At 39.8% G+C, this 15744-nt stretch overlaps 2 pseudogenes; one reads left to right on the top strand and one right to left on the bottom strand.

Moving 5' to 3' along the window:
• Positions 1 to 12078: 12078 nt before the first annotated feature.
• LOC132601070 (5S ribosomal RNA) lies at positions 12079 to 12198 on the bottom strand (annotated as a pseudogene).
• A 2185-nt stretch (positions 12199 to 14383) lies between these two features.
• On the top strand, positions 14384 to 15302 carry LOC132644232 (putative ubiquitin-conjugating enzyme E2 38; annotated as a pseudogene).
• The last annotated feature ends 442 nt before the right edge of the window (positions 15303 to 15744 follow it).

Raw genomic sequence — 15744 nt, 5'->3', positions numbered from 1 at the left:
ATATCTGGCAGTGTCTGAAGTAGCGGTAAGTGGAGTGCTGGTCCGAGAAGAAGAAGGTACGGAATTTCCAATTTATTATGTTAGTAGAACTTTGGGGTATGCGGAGAAATGTTACCCCTATCTACAAAAATTGGTCCCATCTTTATTAAGTGTAGTAACGACATACCCGTTAAAAATTGTTATGCATAAAATGGAATTATCCGGTAGGTTGGAAAAATGGGCAGTCGAAGTCAGCGGATATGACATCTAATATAAGCCCCGAACGGCTAAAGAGTCCCAAATTCTGGCAGACTTCGTAGCAGATTTTACCCCAGCAATGGTACCCGAGGTAGAGAAAAAACTTCTTCCAACCTCGGGTAAAACCTCGGGAATTTGGACCTTATACACGGATGGAGCTACCTATGTGAAGTGAATTGGGCTTAGGATTGTGCTTAAAGCCCCTGCGGGGGATATTATTCGGCAGTCCATAAGAATTTTAAAATTGACTAACAATGAAGCCGAGTATGAGGCTATGATTGCAGGTTTGGAGCTAGCTAGGATTTTCGGAGTAGAAACCATCGAGGCAAAATGCGACTCGCTATTGGTCGTGAATCAAGTAAACGAGATTTCCGATGTGAAGGATACTTGGAAAAGATACAGATAGCTTTACACCGATTCAAAGAATGGACTATGCAATATGTACCGAGGGAACAAAACTCCGAGGCAGATGCATTGGCGAATTTAGGCTCCTCGGATGGAACGAAAGAATTTAACTAGGGGACTGTGGTCCAATTAATGAACTCCGCTGTTGAAAGCAGCCACGCCAAAGTTAACATGACAAGCTTAACTTGGGACTGGCAGAACAAGTTCATAGACTATCTGGCAGAGGGAAAATTACCAGTGGACCTTAAGGAGTCACGAGCTCATAGGACTAAAGCAACAAGATACAACTTGATCGAAGGAAAACTATATCGGCGTTCATTTTACGGTCCTTTAGCCAGATGTTTGGGGCCGGAGAGACAGACTACACAATGCGCGAAGTCCATGAAAGAACCTGTGGTAATCACTCCACGGTTGAATCGTTAGTTCGAAGGTTGATTCGAGCCGAATATTACTGGAATCATATGGAGGAAGATGCAAAGAATTTCGTTTGAAAGTGTGATCGGTGTCAAAGACACGCTGCTATAATCCATCAGCCGGGAGAATTGCTTCATCCAGTATTGTCCCCATGGCCATTCATGAAATGGGGAATGGACATTTCGGCCCTTTACCTTGGGCACAATGTAAGGCTCGTTTCATCTTGTTTATGACTGACTATTTTTCTAAATGGGTTGAAGCACGAAAAGATACGGGAAAAAAGGTTATTAACTTCATATGGATCACATCATATATCGGTTCGCCATCCCAACAGAGATCACCTGTGACAATGGCCGACAATTCATAGGCAACAAAGCCAATAACTTCCTGGAGGGCCTGGAAATCAAAAAGATAATGTCCACTCCGCATCATTGAAGTGCAAACGGGCAGGAAGAATCAATAACCAAAACTATTATTCAGAACTTGAGGAAACGGTTGGATGAATCCAAAGACAGGTGGAAAGAAATCTTGCTGGAGGTACTATGGGCGTACAGAAGAACATCAAAGTCAAGCACCGATGAAACACCATTTTTCTTGGTATATGGAGTAGAGGCTCTGATCCCCGTTGAAGTCAGGGAGCCAAGCCTAATATTCCAATATGCCATTGAGGAGTCGAACAACGAAGCTATGGCAGTAAAACTCGATTTGACGGAGGAACTACGCGAAACAGCGTTAGTCCGGTTGGAAGCGCAGAAACAGCAGATGGGCAGGTATTACAACCAAAGAACCAATCTTCGACATTTCCAGATTGGGGACTTGGTCCTCCGAAAGGTCACGTTACACACAAAAGACCCTAATGAGGGGAAGCTTGGTCCAAACTGGGAAGGACCGTATAAAGTGATTGGTATAACAGGTAAAGGATCGTACCAGCTCGCGTCGTAGGATGGCCAACAATTGTCAAACAATTGGAATGTAGCACCTTAAAGAGATATTATTGCTAAGGTACGACTCGAACCCCCTTTGTGAATTTTTCAACTTACCTATTTTGGTCCTTGCAGGAGAAAAAGCCCAAATGAAGTTAGGAAGATTAGAGTTAGACGTGAAAACACGTGTTGCACTCTTTTTCCCTTAGCTCGGTTTTGTCCTGAAGTGGGTTTTCCGGCAAGGTTTTTAACGAGGCAACAATGTACAGTGTGTTACTTTAGTAAAAAAGACTAGCCAAATGCTGGGATCCGGGACTGCTCGGTGTTAACGGTAGTGTTTCTCTTCTCATTCTTCGAACACAAACACTAGGGGACTATCATACCATGAGCCCAATGAGGCCAAACTAGTTGTATCATATTAGCCCAATGAGGCCGAATCAATTATTGTTTCTGTGAAAGTTCTTGCTTTAGGATTTGTTGTAAGGGTCAAGCTACCGAATAAGTCGTGCCCGAATAGTTAATTTTGTTATGACAGAAACCAGAATGCCACTAAGCAGTTGTACCATACGAGTTTGTGAAATGAGAAGAACATTTCGGTAGAAACTTTGCGTATATTACTGTTCGTAATACGTCCACTTCACACTCATAAGCCCGTTGTGCTCCTAAGCTCGTAAACAACCCTGAACCAGGGACCACGAACTAGGGACTGTCATTGATAATCAAACAAATAAAATAAGGGTTCGGCTCAAAAAGATTCCAAGTGAATTGAGCCCGACTCACTCACACAGGCTTTAGAAGGACTCAAGTAGACTTAGCCTAAAAGTAAAAGACTCAAAAACACTTGAGCTTAAAAGGTTTGAAACACCGGCCCAAATGCTCGAAACAATTTGGAGACGTCCGAATTTTCGAGCATAAGATATACGTAAGTCACCTACCCACGGTGCAAATTTGTGCAAATATCAGTCAAAGTCGAGCCCGAGGTCTATGTGTGATAAGTATCAGTACAGATATTATTTCATTCAAAGTGACATTGAACAATCAATGTTTAAAATATCCAAAAGTGAAAAGACTGGCTTTCAAAGACATCGGTGAAATAAGAATTTCTAAAATATATTCACATAGGGCCAAAATCTGGAAGAAAAATGTATTCTTAGCCTAAGGGCCTATCTAATCATCCTCCTCGGAATCTAACTCCTTGGAAGCGGCAGGCTCTTCTTCCGAACTGTCGCCCAAGAGAGCTTTTTGGGTCCGAGCCTCTGCTTCCTCGGCCTGAGCAATTTTTGCGCCTATTTCCTCAATGTCGCGTTAAACCTCTTTGAGGGTAAGAACCCGGGTTTTCCATTTCATATGCTCGGCTCGCAGGGTAGAACGGACAATGGCAGCTTCGACATTAGCTGTAGCTTGGGCCTGAATCCGGTCCTGCTCGGACAAAACTTGCTGAATCTGGGTCAACAGCCCAGCATTCTCCTGGGTTAACATACCCAGATCTCGGTTGGCAGCTTCAAGTTGTTCTTTGAGACCCTCAACAGACCTGGCCAGGGCATCGGTCTTCTCTTGGGCTACCGTCGAGCATTCCTTTTCAGAATCACACTCGACAGTAAGGTGAGTAATCTCGGGATTGGCGGCATAGAGCTCATGTCGCAGATTAGCATTGGCAGTCGCCTCATCCTCGAGTACTGCCTCAAGCTCCCGCTTGTCCACCGAAAGGACATTATACTTTTCAAGTAGGTCCGCCAAGTCGTTTTCAGCCTTAAGCATGCCCTCCTTGGCGATCGTAAGTTCGGCCTTGAGTACCGAGGGGTCACCCACCGAAAGCAGCTAATCCTCCTTCTACTGCAACAGGATCTTGAATTTTTCGATCTCACGACCCTGTGCATCCAGCTGACCCCGAACATCTTCAAGCTGGTTACGCAGTCCGACATTCTCCTTATACAACGAAGGAACCCCTCATGCTGCAAAAGAATGGACTGCGAAAAAGAAGAAAAACTCAAATTAGGCATAAGTGCAAATCACAGGATGAAATCCAAACAGAGGATGTTGAACATACCCGGTTGGCTGAATGCATACTCTCGTTGAAGAGACATTTCCACAAGACTCGATCCATCTTTTCTGGGTCGTCATCGGATGCAAGGGGCTGAAGATAACTAGCTATTCCAACCGGCTGAGGCATGAAGTACGTATTCGTAGGAAGAGTGACCATGATGGACTTGGTGTCATTTGGCTTAGCACTCGAGGCTGGAAAAGTATCGACGTGAGGGTGAGAACCTGATTCGATGGCCCTCAAAAGTCTTCTTTGCCCTTGAGGAATAGGCAAGTTAAATCCCATAGGATCTGTAATGGCAGTAGGAGAAGAGGCTTCAGCATCGAACATACCTTCAAATTCCTCCTACTCGAGAGGGAAGGAGGAAGTAGTTCCGGCTACTTTAGCCGAAGGCAGTTCGTCGTCTATCAAAATGGGACTCTTTGGGGCTGTGGTCCTCGTTGGGCCGAGGTTGGGCAAAAGGGAAGGTTTCTCATCATCGCCCATAGGAGTCTGACGGGCTGCCCCGAACATATTACCCTCCGTCGTGTCACTTATACTAACACCGGTGGCGGCGGCTGTTTCTGAGCCAACGGTTTTCAAAAGAATATCATCCTCGGGAACATATTTTAACGTCCGAGTCTGAATAGTTTTCCTCTTTTTCTTGCCCGTTGAAGATGAGGGCTTGGAAGATCTACTCCTCTTCTTGATCCTCGAAGCCTCGACGACAACTTGATCCACACTGGTCGGATCAAACATTTCTTCGGTCGCTGGGGGAGCATCCGAGGGCTTGGGCCTCAAAGTGACTTTACCCCTCTTCAGGCCTGCATAACACATGATTAATCACTAATGGAGGTTATGAGATTAAAAAGCGGGTGGGGGTGTGCAAAAACAAACGGAAGGCTCACCGTGATTTTTTGCTACCCACTTGCCTGCGGAGAGTTCTCTCCAAGTTCGGATTTCATGGGGTGTTGTGCCATTATGGCATCCACCCACTTCTCAAAATCGAATATGGTATCCGGTAGCCACACTTTGGCTGAAAGTGGAAAAGGATAGAAGGGAAGGAAGTTAGGAAAGTGAAGTACTTACAAGAAATAGAAATAAGAGACACCAAGAAAATTACGGGCTTTGTTCCATTTCTCGGGGAAGGGAAGGTACTCCTAAGGGATGATATCCTCGGTCTTGACCCGAACAAAGCGCTCGAGCCAACTACGATCTTTAGTCTCGTCCACGCTAAAAAGAATTGAGTACTTTTCACGTTCCGTAAGCTTCACAATCCCATCGCGAAAATTTCAGGGACAATAAAGACGGATCAGGTAGTGAAGAGTAAATAGGAGCCCAACGTTGTTAGCCAAAAAATGGATGCATGTAACAATCCGCCAAACTTTTGGTCCAATCTGTGTAAGGCACAATTTATGTGTCTTGCACATGTCAAGAATGACCTCATTAATCGAAGGGTCAAGTTTGAGGGGGAAAGGGTAAGTATAGACGGATGAATACCCTTCCACATAAGTGGTGATGTCATCATCTGGGCCCGGTATTATAATCTCATTGGGACGGTATCTTCAACCGCATTCCGAACGGACCCTGGGAATAAGAGTAGCGTCAATTGTGGAAGGTAGCGTCGGACATCATAACCCCATTCGGTGTTGTTACCTTTCAGGGGCTTCTCAATCGCGAATTCTGAGTCGAAGTGGTATACCGAAGGGATGACGTCCTTACTCCGGGGTTCGAATGGAGCTTTAACCTGAGTCTCAGTCGGCTGAGAAAATCTCATCGGAGTGGCTTCATAATAGGAGAATGCCGGACTCTGAGCCATTTTTGGTGAAGATACGGGAAATGAAGAAAAGATTAAAAAAACCCTATAAAGGTTTGAAGATCTGGGGAAAACTCAAGAACTGGATGAATTTTTCGACAAGGAGGATGAAGTTTCCGATGAAGAAAGATGAAGCTTCTGATGAACAATTTGGTGATTCCGATGAGAGAATTGAAGATTCTGACTGTGTTTTCTGCTTCTCAGATGAAGGAAACACAAGTTAAAATCAAAGAGTAATTTTTAGAAGTTGTAAATAGTAAAAGTGAAGAAGTTTGAACTATTTATAAGCGAGGAGTCATAATGACATTGATTAGGTAACCGAAGAGATAGCCAATGGTGAAGCCACACGTGGCCGAAGTCAGACGGACGTGACAGTTGATAAGACGTTTTGCTTTTTCGCGCTTTATTCTGAAACTCACAGGATCATATATCCATAAGTTTGACATAATGGAGACGTAAATGAAGAGAAAATTCGAACGGAAAGTAAAGGCCAACTACACTCGGGTGAAAGTTGAAAGCTAATAAAAATTTTCATGAACCGAATAGTTGTGGGTCAACCTAAAGAAGTTTCTACTACATATTATAACGAATGTCTGATTTTCTCGGTTACATCGGCTTCACAAAACAAAATGGCCTAACTTATGATCCTAAACTAGAAACGGAGAGAAAGTTCAATCCGGTATGGTGAACCAAAAGTTGAGAACTTCGGCTCATACCCTCGGGTACTTCTACAATATTGTGCATCAGCTAAATGGCTTCAAGATTATCCTCCGGAATAGCCAAACCAGGGCTGTTTTGCTCCGATGGATCCTCTTCATCTAGAACAATCACCGGAGGTGGTCCATCACGAGAAATTTCCCTTCGAGTCCGCAAGATGTGGCGTGATATGACCCGAGAGCCTATCCCCGAAGGAAAGGCCTAGAAGCATGCAGGGACTCTCCGTCTGGATGCCTTCGCCGACGTAGCCGTAGTCTTTCTTCCCTCAGAGATAGCCTCGGCACCGTCTTCGACAATATTTTTTCCTTTTAAAGAACACATCTTCGTAGGAAACCCTGAAAACCAAAGGTTCGAGGTTAGAATATAGAATGGAAAAACAGACAAGGAATTCCATGAGCAGATTGAAATTTACCATGGGTTTTGCCTTTCCACCCTTCGGGTGCCATGCTCCTCCAAGAGCAGCCAACGTCACGAGAGATGCCTAAAAGTGCAACTACCCATTTGAAAATAGTAATTACGAACTCTGGCTTGACCGAATTCGGGGTAGGATTCCACGTTTTCGGGAAATCTACGGATAGAGAACGGTGGAGTTGGTCCATATGAATCATTACGAAACGATGTAGCCATCAAATAATCCTTCGAGTCTATGAGGCCCCGAATCCCACGAGGAATCAAATGAACTACAACCCATCGGATTACCCAGGGTACATAGATATGGATCAGATGGTCGAGGGTAAAAGAAATCCCGGCTACGTTGGTTAAAATTTTGAGGTAGTATACGAGCCTCCAAATCTGGGAAGCAATTTGGCCAATACAAACGCGGTATCAACGACAGAAGTCCTCAATCACTTGGGGAATGGGAAGAGAAAACCCAATAGCAAAGGGGTAGGTATAGGCCATCGAATAACCAACAATATGATGGTTGATTCTTACCCCACTTTCAACAGGGCGGACGTCGACGTCTACATCGAAGTTACAATCATTCCGAACGACGGGGATAATGGCGTTAATGAATGATTTGAATTTCTCCATAGAACCAAGGTGAGAAGATGCTTTGCAGTCATTTACATATTTGAAACCGGCGAGGAGAATGTCCGCAGTAAGGAACTCCAACTCCTCCTCGGGGCTAGTCGCTCCCATCGCTGACAATGGCGGTGAATGTGGTAGTGACGAAGGGTGATCCGCTCTTTGAGTTAACAAGGGTAGAGAAGTCATGGCTAAGAAGCGAGCGTAGAATCAAGCGGTGGAAAATAAAGGTTTAGGAAGAGTTCGGTACTCAGAAGAGAATTTAGAACCAGGCAGTTACAGGCAGGGGTTTTTGAAAGTTTGAAGTTTAGGGTTTTGTTCAAAGTGCACGGCAGAAAAACATATGGCATGGGCTTTATACAGTGGAGAGTACTGAAGTTGAAGGGTTTAGCAGTTCTGACAAAGGGTGGATTCTCGAGACTGATTAGGCGGCTGTAGTAATGATGAACTGGCATTGGTCAGAGTGCAAGATTTGATGGAATGTCTTTTCCAAGGCGGCTAGGTATGGCCTACTCGGCTTTATCCGGATCCATTTCCCCAAGTTAATACTTTCCTCCGGAAAATGAAGGGACTATCTATATACGGTAAAAAATGGGGTCGGTAGCCTTGACCCAAGGTTCAACGATCCGAATTCGGAGAAAGAGGCAACGGATAGTAAAGCTCGACTAAACCGGACAGAGACATTTGGACCCGATGATTCTCGAGGAGCACACCTGCAGTTGGCAACATTACGGGAAATCCGGCCCGTTGCGGATTTCACTCTGCACGGCGCAGTGGACAATTGTCAAACCCGAGATTTCAGGGATCCTTATCTTCAATTGATTTAGTTACCTTGTTGAATGTAAATTCTTGTACTATAAATAGGGAGGGGAATAAACCTTCAATCCCATCAGTTTTACCATCTTCTACACGATTACAACTTTAACTTGTTCTGACAGTTTTGTCAAAGCATCAAATAATAAGAACATCCATAGTTTGGTCCGAGCAAAACTCACGTCTCAGGCCAGGCTGTCCATGCAATTACAAGGCTATTTCTTACTCTTTTATTCGTAATATGTATTTTACTATTGTTATTTTTCCGTTTTATAGCAAATCAAATCGCATATCCTTCAAACCACTTATAAATTCAATTGTTACCTTTTTTGAGGGGTAAACAGGCATAATAAGTAATATAACTCGATCAGTGAAGACTGAGTTGCATCATCGAAAGCTATAGTTGGATAGATAATTCTAATTTATAACGATAAAAAAGAAACAACTGGATGTGCAACGCTTGTTGTGAACTTGTGATCTGTTACCCTACTTAGCTTGCTTACTTTGATGACGTAACTCAATCCAAGTGAAAACATCTTTTAGATTTGGAAAGTAAAATAACTAAGTGAAGTTTGAGTTGAATCATCGAAAGCTATAGTTGGATAGACATATGTTGGGGTTAAATCTATTTATTATCATTATCCAAAACTTGCCGACCAATTTTCCCAAAACAAGAGACTAAAGTCCTCGTACGATCAACTGTTTCGAAGGTGACTAATAACCGACTTGACCGCTCACTTTGAACATCTTTTTCAAAAGGTAAGTTACGTAACACGTCTATTTGGTCATCAACAACGTTGATAGAAATTAAACTTGGATAATGTTAAAAAGTAGTAGATTTTTGGTGTTAATTTTGAGAACCGTGTTATGCTGTCAAATATGTCGGCATATCACTACACCGACATTAATTAAGACATGAACCGTTTCACGGAAGAGTAAGAGAAGACTTTGTTACAACAAATGTAATACATTTGTTGTAACAAACTTTCATTTTCTTTTCTTGACATAGAACCCGATGTGTCTTATTTCACTGTGATAATTACATGCAAGATTAAGTGTTCCGATCTAATAAAAACAGTTTAAGAAAATATTTGACTTTTAGGTTTTGGTTAGAAGTGGTCTTCTGGTGGTTGGATCCGACCTGGTTCATCAACCGATCTTAGTCCAGGTCGGTTCAGAGTGAGAAACCTGGAGCCGGCCCAAGCCCAGTATTAATTCTTTGGGAAAAGGACACTGTGTGTCCACTCAGTTAAACTAATTTCACATTTAATCACTGTTTGGGCTTAATACCACTAAGTGTGCGATCGACCCAAATTAATGCCAAAAAATGGCCAGTCGACCCAAAATAATGCCAAGGCTGGCCGGCCCAACAGTCTAGCTCTAAAAAAAAAAAAAGACTTTTTAGTCGCTACAAAAATGTCGCCACTAAAGGGCTGCTACAGCATATATACATATGTTGGAATTATATATATACTTTATATTCAAGAATTATATATTTTATATACATATGCTGGAATTAATCTTACATTTATTATACGTTAATTATACACTTATTATACACATATTATACAATAATGATATGATATTTATTTTTAACATATACAATAGTGATACATATTATATAACACAATGATACGGTTTCTATGATACATTTTTTATACGTATGATGCACTTTCTATACAAGACTGATATAGTTTATATACACATGCTGGAATTATATATACACTTTCTATACAAAAATGATACATATTATATACAAAAATGATACAATTTTCTATTCTATAATACACATTATATACGCAAATGATACATATTATATACAAAAATGATGCACACCTTAGTGATTCATATTTTATACAGTTTCTATACATTATAGATAGGTATTGATACATATTTTTATATACAAATGATACATATTATATACAAAAATCGCCTTAGAGTTTTTTTTGGATATTTCTTATTAAATATACACATATTATACATGTTTTGGGATATTTAACCTTTAGTGGCGATTTTTCTAATTGCCACTAAAAAGCCTGATTTTTCTGTAGCAGCCCTAAAAGTCGCCACAAAAAGTTGGAATTTAAAAATAAAATAAAAAAAGCGATGGGGCTGTTGGACCGCCCAACCTTTAGTGGCGACTTTTTAAATCTTTTCTGGCGACTAAAAGTCGCCAAAAAAGGTTTGCTACAGATTTGGCTACCAGATGGGAATAGTTTATGAGCTAATTTTTGAGTTTGGGAATAGATGGGCCAGCGCATGGGATTATTTATGGCCCAGCGGCATTTGTGTCCTTTTCCCAAATTCTTTTGGGCAATTCGCAGAATTGCCCTTCTGTTGGGGTGGTCTTTAAATTTTGCCCCTCATATTTGAAATCTTTAAATTTTTCCCCTCATATTTGAAATCTTTAAAATTTGCCCTTCGGCTAAAACTCATGGGTTCCAAGTTCGAACCCCTACTTAGTCAAATTTTTTTTAAAAAAAATCGCAAGACAGAGTTTAAATTTCGCTATGCCCTCATCGGCATACACTTGTTAAGGAATTACCAAAGTTATGCCGGACCTGACATACTTATGCCTTATGGGCAGACTTGGCATAAGTATGCCGGGTCCGGCATAACTTTGGTAATTCCTTCACAAGTTTATGCCGGGTCCGGCATACTTATGGGCAAACTTTTAGTTAAACCTTAACTAAAAGTTTTTTCCTAGTTATGTCTTATGGGGCAGACTTTTAGTTAAGGCATAACAAAAAGTATGCCCCATAAGGCATACTTTAAGACATAAACTTTGTCATATAAGGCAAATTTTTAGTATGCCTTAAGGAAAAGTTCCGCCTTATGGGGCATACTTTTAGTTGTGCTTTAACTAAAAGTCTGCCCCATAAGGCATAACTAGGAAAAGACTTTTAGTTAAGGCTTAACTAAAAGTTTGCCTATTAAAAGTTTGCCCATAAGTATGCCCCCACCAGCATAAATTTGTTAAGGAATTACCAAAGTTATACCGGACTCGGCATACTTATGCCAAGTCCGCCCATAAGGCATGAGTATGTCGGGTTCGGCATAACTTTGGTAATTCATTAACAAGTGTATGCCGGATCCGGCATACACGCGACTCAAACCTTGTCTTGCAATTTTTTTTTTAATTTATGCTTGAGCGGGGGTTCGAACCCAGAACCTCATGATTTATGCGTGAACGCTCAGAGTTGCAATGTGAAGGGCAAAAATTAAAGACCAGCAATATGAGAGGCATAATTTAAAGACCACAAATATGATGGGCAAAATTTAAAGACCACCCCAAAAGAAGGGCAATCCGCGCAAAAAAAATGAATTCTTTTGCCTTTTGGGCCGATTATGAGCCTCGTGTTTTGGAGTAACTTGCCCTATTTCATGTTCCAACCGGATCTAGTTGCCAGTAGCATTGTTTTTGTATTTTTGACAAACAGAACTTAAGGACACAATGTCCTATAAAGTGTTAAACTGAAAACCTAATTCTAAGGTCATAATGTCCTAAGTTTTGAACTGAAAAAACTAAACTTAAGGACACAATTGAAAGATTTAAAAAAAGGGCAGCTCGAGCATCTAGTGTTAGCACGGTCCAGGGAAGGACCGCACTCTAAGAAAGTGATGTAAATAGTCTACCCTAATGCAAGCATTAGTGCTGCTTTCATGGCTCGAACCCGTGTGACCTATAGATGACACAAAGTAAAGGAGGAGTGAAATAGGAAGACTTCCAAGGGGGTCACCCATCCTGATACTACTCTCTCCCAAGAACATTTAATTTTTGAAGTTCTGATGGGATTCAGTGCGTTAATGTTGGTATGATCGCATCCAACTTAAGGGAACAATATGTTGAAAATTTTAAATGCAAAAATTAAACATAAGGACACAATTTCATGAAACTTTGAACTAAGAAGTTGAACTTCAAGACAATATTATGAAGTTTTGGATTGAAAATATGAACTTTATGCCACATTTTTCGTAAGTTTGAGGAAGCAGAAAAGAGGAAGCAATAACTTCCTTGCTTTTTAAGTTATGACTAAACATTCAATAGTAATTAAGCGACTAGCATTAATATTCCTCTAATTTGACTCAGTTTCGATACACTCCTTGTTAAAGGGCTATTAACACTTGGCCGCACAGTCAAACCAACTGCTAGCTAAATATGCAAGAAAATACGCTAATTATGTATAAAACATGTATATTTTATGTTTTTATATATCTTACAGTAATATGCATTTGTTGGCTATTATGTTGAGGGACAAGTATACAATGTAAAAATTCATATTTTAAAATGAAACACTTATACTCATATACTATGAAAATCATAAACTTAAACTTCCTACTAGAGGTATATCTGTAACTAAGCATATTAAAATATCATTGTTAAAAGATAAATTAAAATTATAAATATCACAAATTACTTAATTAAATATTCAACTATTAGTAACAACTTTTTTGCACCTTAAACATGTAACTTATTTGTATTTTTATCTAATTATAACATTTTATTATATAAGAATTTTTCATTTTTAGTTTAGGTTGTTTATTTATTTTCCACTTTAGAATTATTTTAACTTTACTTAGTTAGATGAAGTTTTATTTGTACAAAACTTCTACTCCGTATTATATAAGAGGTTTAAATAATTTTGGAGAAATAGGGATAACTTTATTATATTTAAGAATTTCGAAGGCAAAAATATTTTTCCAAATAGGTAAACATTCTAGTCATCTTATTACGTAATTTCATTTCTTATTTAAGAGTTCCACATGATACATGCTTCAAAAGATATTTTTTCCTCTTTTTTAATGAAAGGTGTGAATTTATATTTTTAACAACATAAATTATTCTCTTTTCTATTACAATAATAATAACATACTCAGTGTAATTTCATAAATGAGTTTGGAAGGATGGTGTGTATGCATGTTTTATCCCTACCTTGCGAAGTTAGAGAGATTGTTTCCGAAATACTCTTGGCTCAAACTAAAAATAGGAGAAACCACAAAAATTGTACCCCTAAATGTTAGTTACCGCTATTTTTTTGGCATAGTCATAGTCAAATCTAAAAAACTAAGTTTGGTATTATTTGACGGAGACTAAGTGTTAACCTTTGACAAATTTAAAGGACTAAAACTGTTAAGATAAAAACATAAAAACTTTCCCAGGGGTGTAAGTATAAGATTTCTATACTATACTATAGGGAGTGTAAGAGTTTAATTTTAAGATACATAAAATGTATTCAAAATTGAGACATGTTCCAGCCTCCAGGGTATCTATTAACCAAACGCTAAATAATTTGCAAGCTCACACAGTAGTCCAATAAAAATGGCTACATGGTGCCCTTTCAACCCTTATTTGCAAGCCCAACTAGAGGTATAGAGCCCAAGAGAGAAGCTTTCCTTGCAAAACCAAAAATAGGAATTGTCGCATCCTTTTCTAAATAGAACTCTTATATTCCTTTTTCCTTTTTTTTCTTTCAGTTTTACGTATTCAAGTTTTAATTTACTTTACTTTTTAAATTTTCCTTTCAAGTTTGGAATAGGTCTTGAATTCACTCATCAAATATGAAACTCTAGGCTTATATCATCCAACACAAGCCATGTCTACAAGGTTTAATTAAGTTAACAACTTATTTAACTACAGCTGAGAGATAATTAGAACTCCCGCAATTCAGCCAAAACGCTGAGTAGGCGTGCAGCAAATTGTTTCACTTTCTATAACATCCAAGTGTTCCCCTACTACTAATCTATTGCTTTCTTTGAATAAAGTTCAATTAGAAAAAAGTGAAACAAACCAAATTAAAATACTTTATAATTATACCTCCTAACTATAATTGGATAAGGTATTCCCCATATACCACTGTTTTTATTTTGCTTAAAATAGAGTCCCAAATTATTATAAGTTTACTCCCATAACTCAAAAATCTTGGTGTATTCCAACACAGTAATCTGTTGGGGATTTGCAACTAAACAAATTAAAGTTTCAGAGAACTAGAGTTAACACCGCAAGGAAAACAAATGGATGAGGCAAACAACTCTTATGGGGAAATAGAAGAGATTCTAGACGAAGTTGAGCAGAGGTTTAGGCAGATCAAGAAATTTGACATACTTCCTTGTCCTCCCTTTGATCACCACTTCTTAACGTATGACAGAAATTCCAAGAACATGGCATCGGGAACTGCCTTTCGACAAAGGATTGAAAAAGAATTGCTTATTGGAGAACAATCTTCCAAGTTCCATTCTTGTCAAGTCTTATGAGAAGAGAATTGATCTTATAAGAGCAGTCATAGTTGGTCCCCCCGATACGCCTTACGTCCATGGCCTCTTCTTCTTCGACATACTTTTTCCAAGAAATTACCCAAATTGTCCTCCAAGGCTTCACTACCATTCTTATGACCTTGACTTGAACCAGTATTTGGACCCCAAGGGCAAGGTTTCTCTTAGCCTCTTGGAATATGGGAGCTATAGGACTAACTGGTACTGCAGTGCACGAAACAAGTGGAATCCAGAGAAATCTAACATATTGCAAGTGCTCACAGCTATTCAAACTTCAATCTTGAGTACCGACCTTGTAAACCCTAATGCATGCAAGAAAGACTTTACCTTGACATGCAAGGGCATGCTATATATGATGAGGGCACCCCCAATGAACTTCCGAGATTTTGTAGAGGGATACTTTAGGACAAGGGCTCACTATATTCTGTTGAACTACAGGAAGCAATTGGATGGCAGTGGCGTCATGCGTAACCTTTACCTTGAACTCTACAGGGCTTTCGAACAGAATGGAACCTATTGCAAGCATCATCTTTTGGTAGTACTTACAGGAGCAGACCTTCCTGCAGAGGAAAAGACTAACAGCAAAGGCTTTGTTAAGAATGTTGGAACCATATTGAGTGACTTGCTAAGCTGGAAAAACCCAGCCTCAGAAAAAAGATAGTATGTAGTAGTTAATACGGTATGTTGGAAGAGCAGAATTTAACTTACGGAATGATTCTTTTATTTTTCAATGCTAGTAAATTTACCTTATTGGATCATCAATTTTTTTCAACCATTTATTATTGACCTCCCGGATGGGGAGCATTAAGCATATTTCTTCACTGCATATATTTCTGATTGTCATGACCAACTATCCATTTAATACAATTTCATACAGCAGATGGAAATACATTGTCATAACAATTCACCTCGCTTACTGTGGTTAGTTAACGTCCATTAGGAACAAAGGATCAATAACATGTTAAGTATATAGGGCCAACGAAAGCTAGGAGGAATGAAAGAGCAATTTTTTTTCCTTCGATGCTACACAGAATCTCTTTTCTTTAATTTTCCCCCCTTACCTTATATTTCAGTCCAAATTGAGACAACCCAACCCGTGTTCA

This window comes from Lycium barbarum, chromosome 6, assembly GCF_019175385.1.
Source record: "Lycium barbarum isolate Lr01 chromosome 6, ASM1917538v2, whole genome shotgun sequence".
Taxonomy (NCBI): domain Eukaryota; kingdom Viridiplantae; phylum Streptophyta; class Magnoliopsida; order Solanales; family Solanaceae; genus Lycium; species Lycium barbarum.
This window is presented reverse-complemented; position numbering and strand designations above follow the sequence as displayed.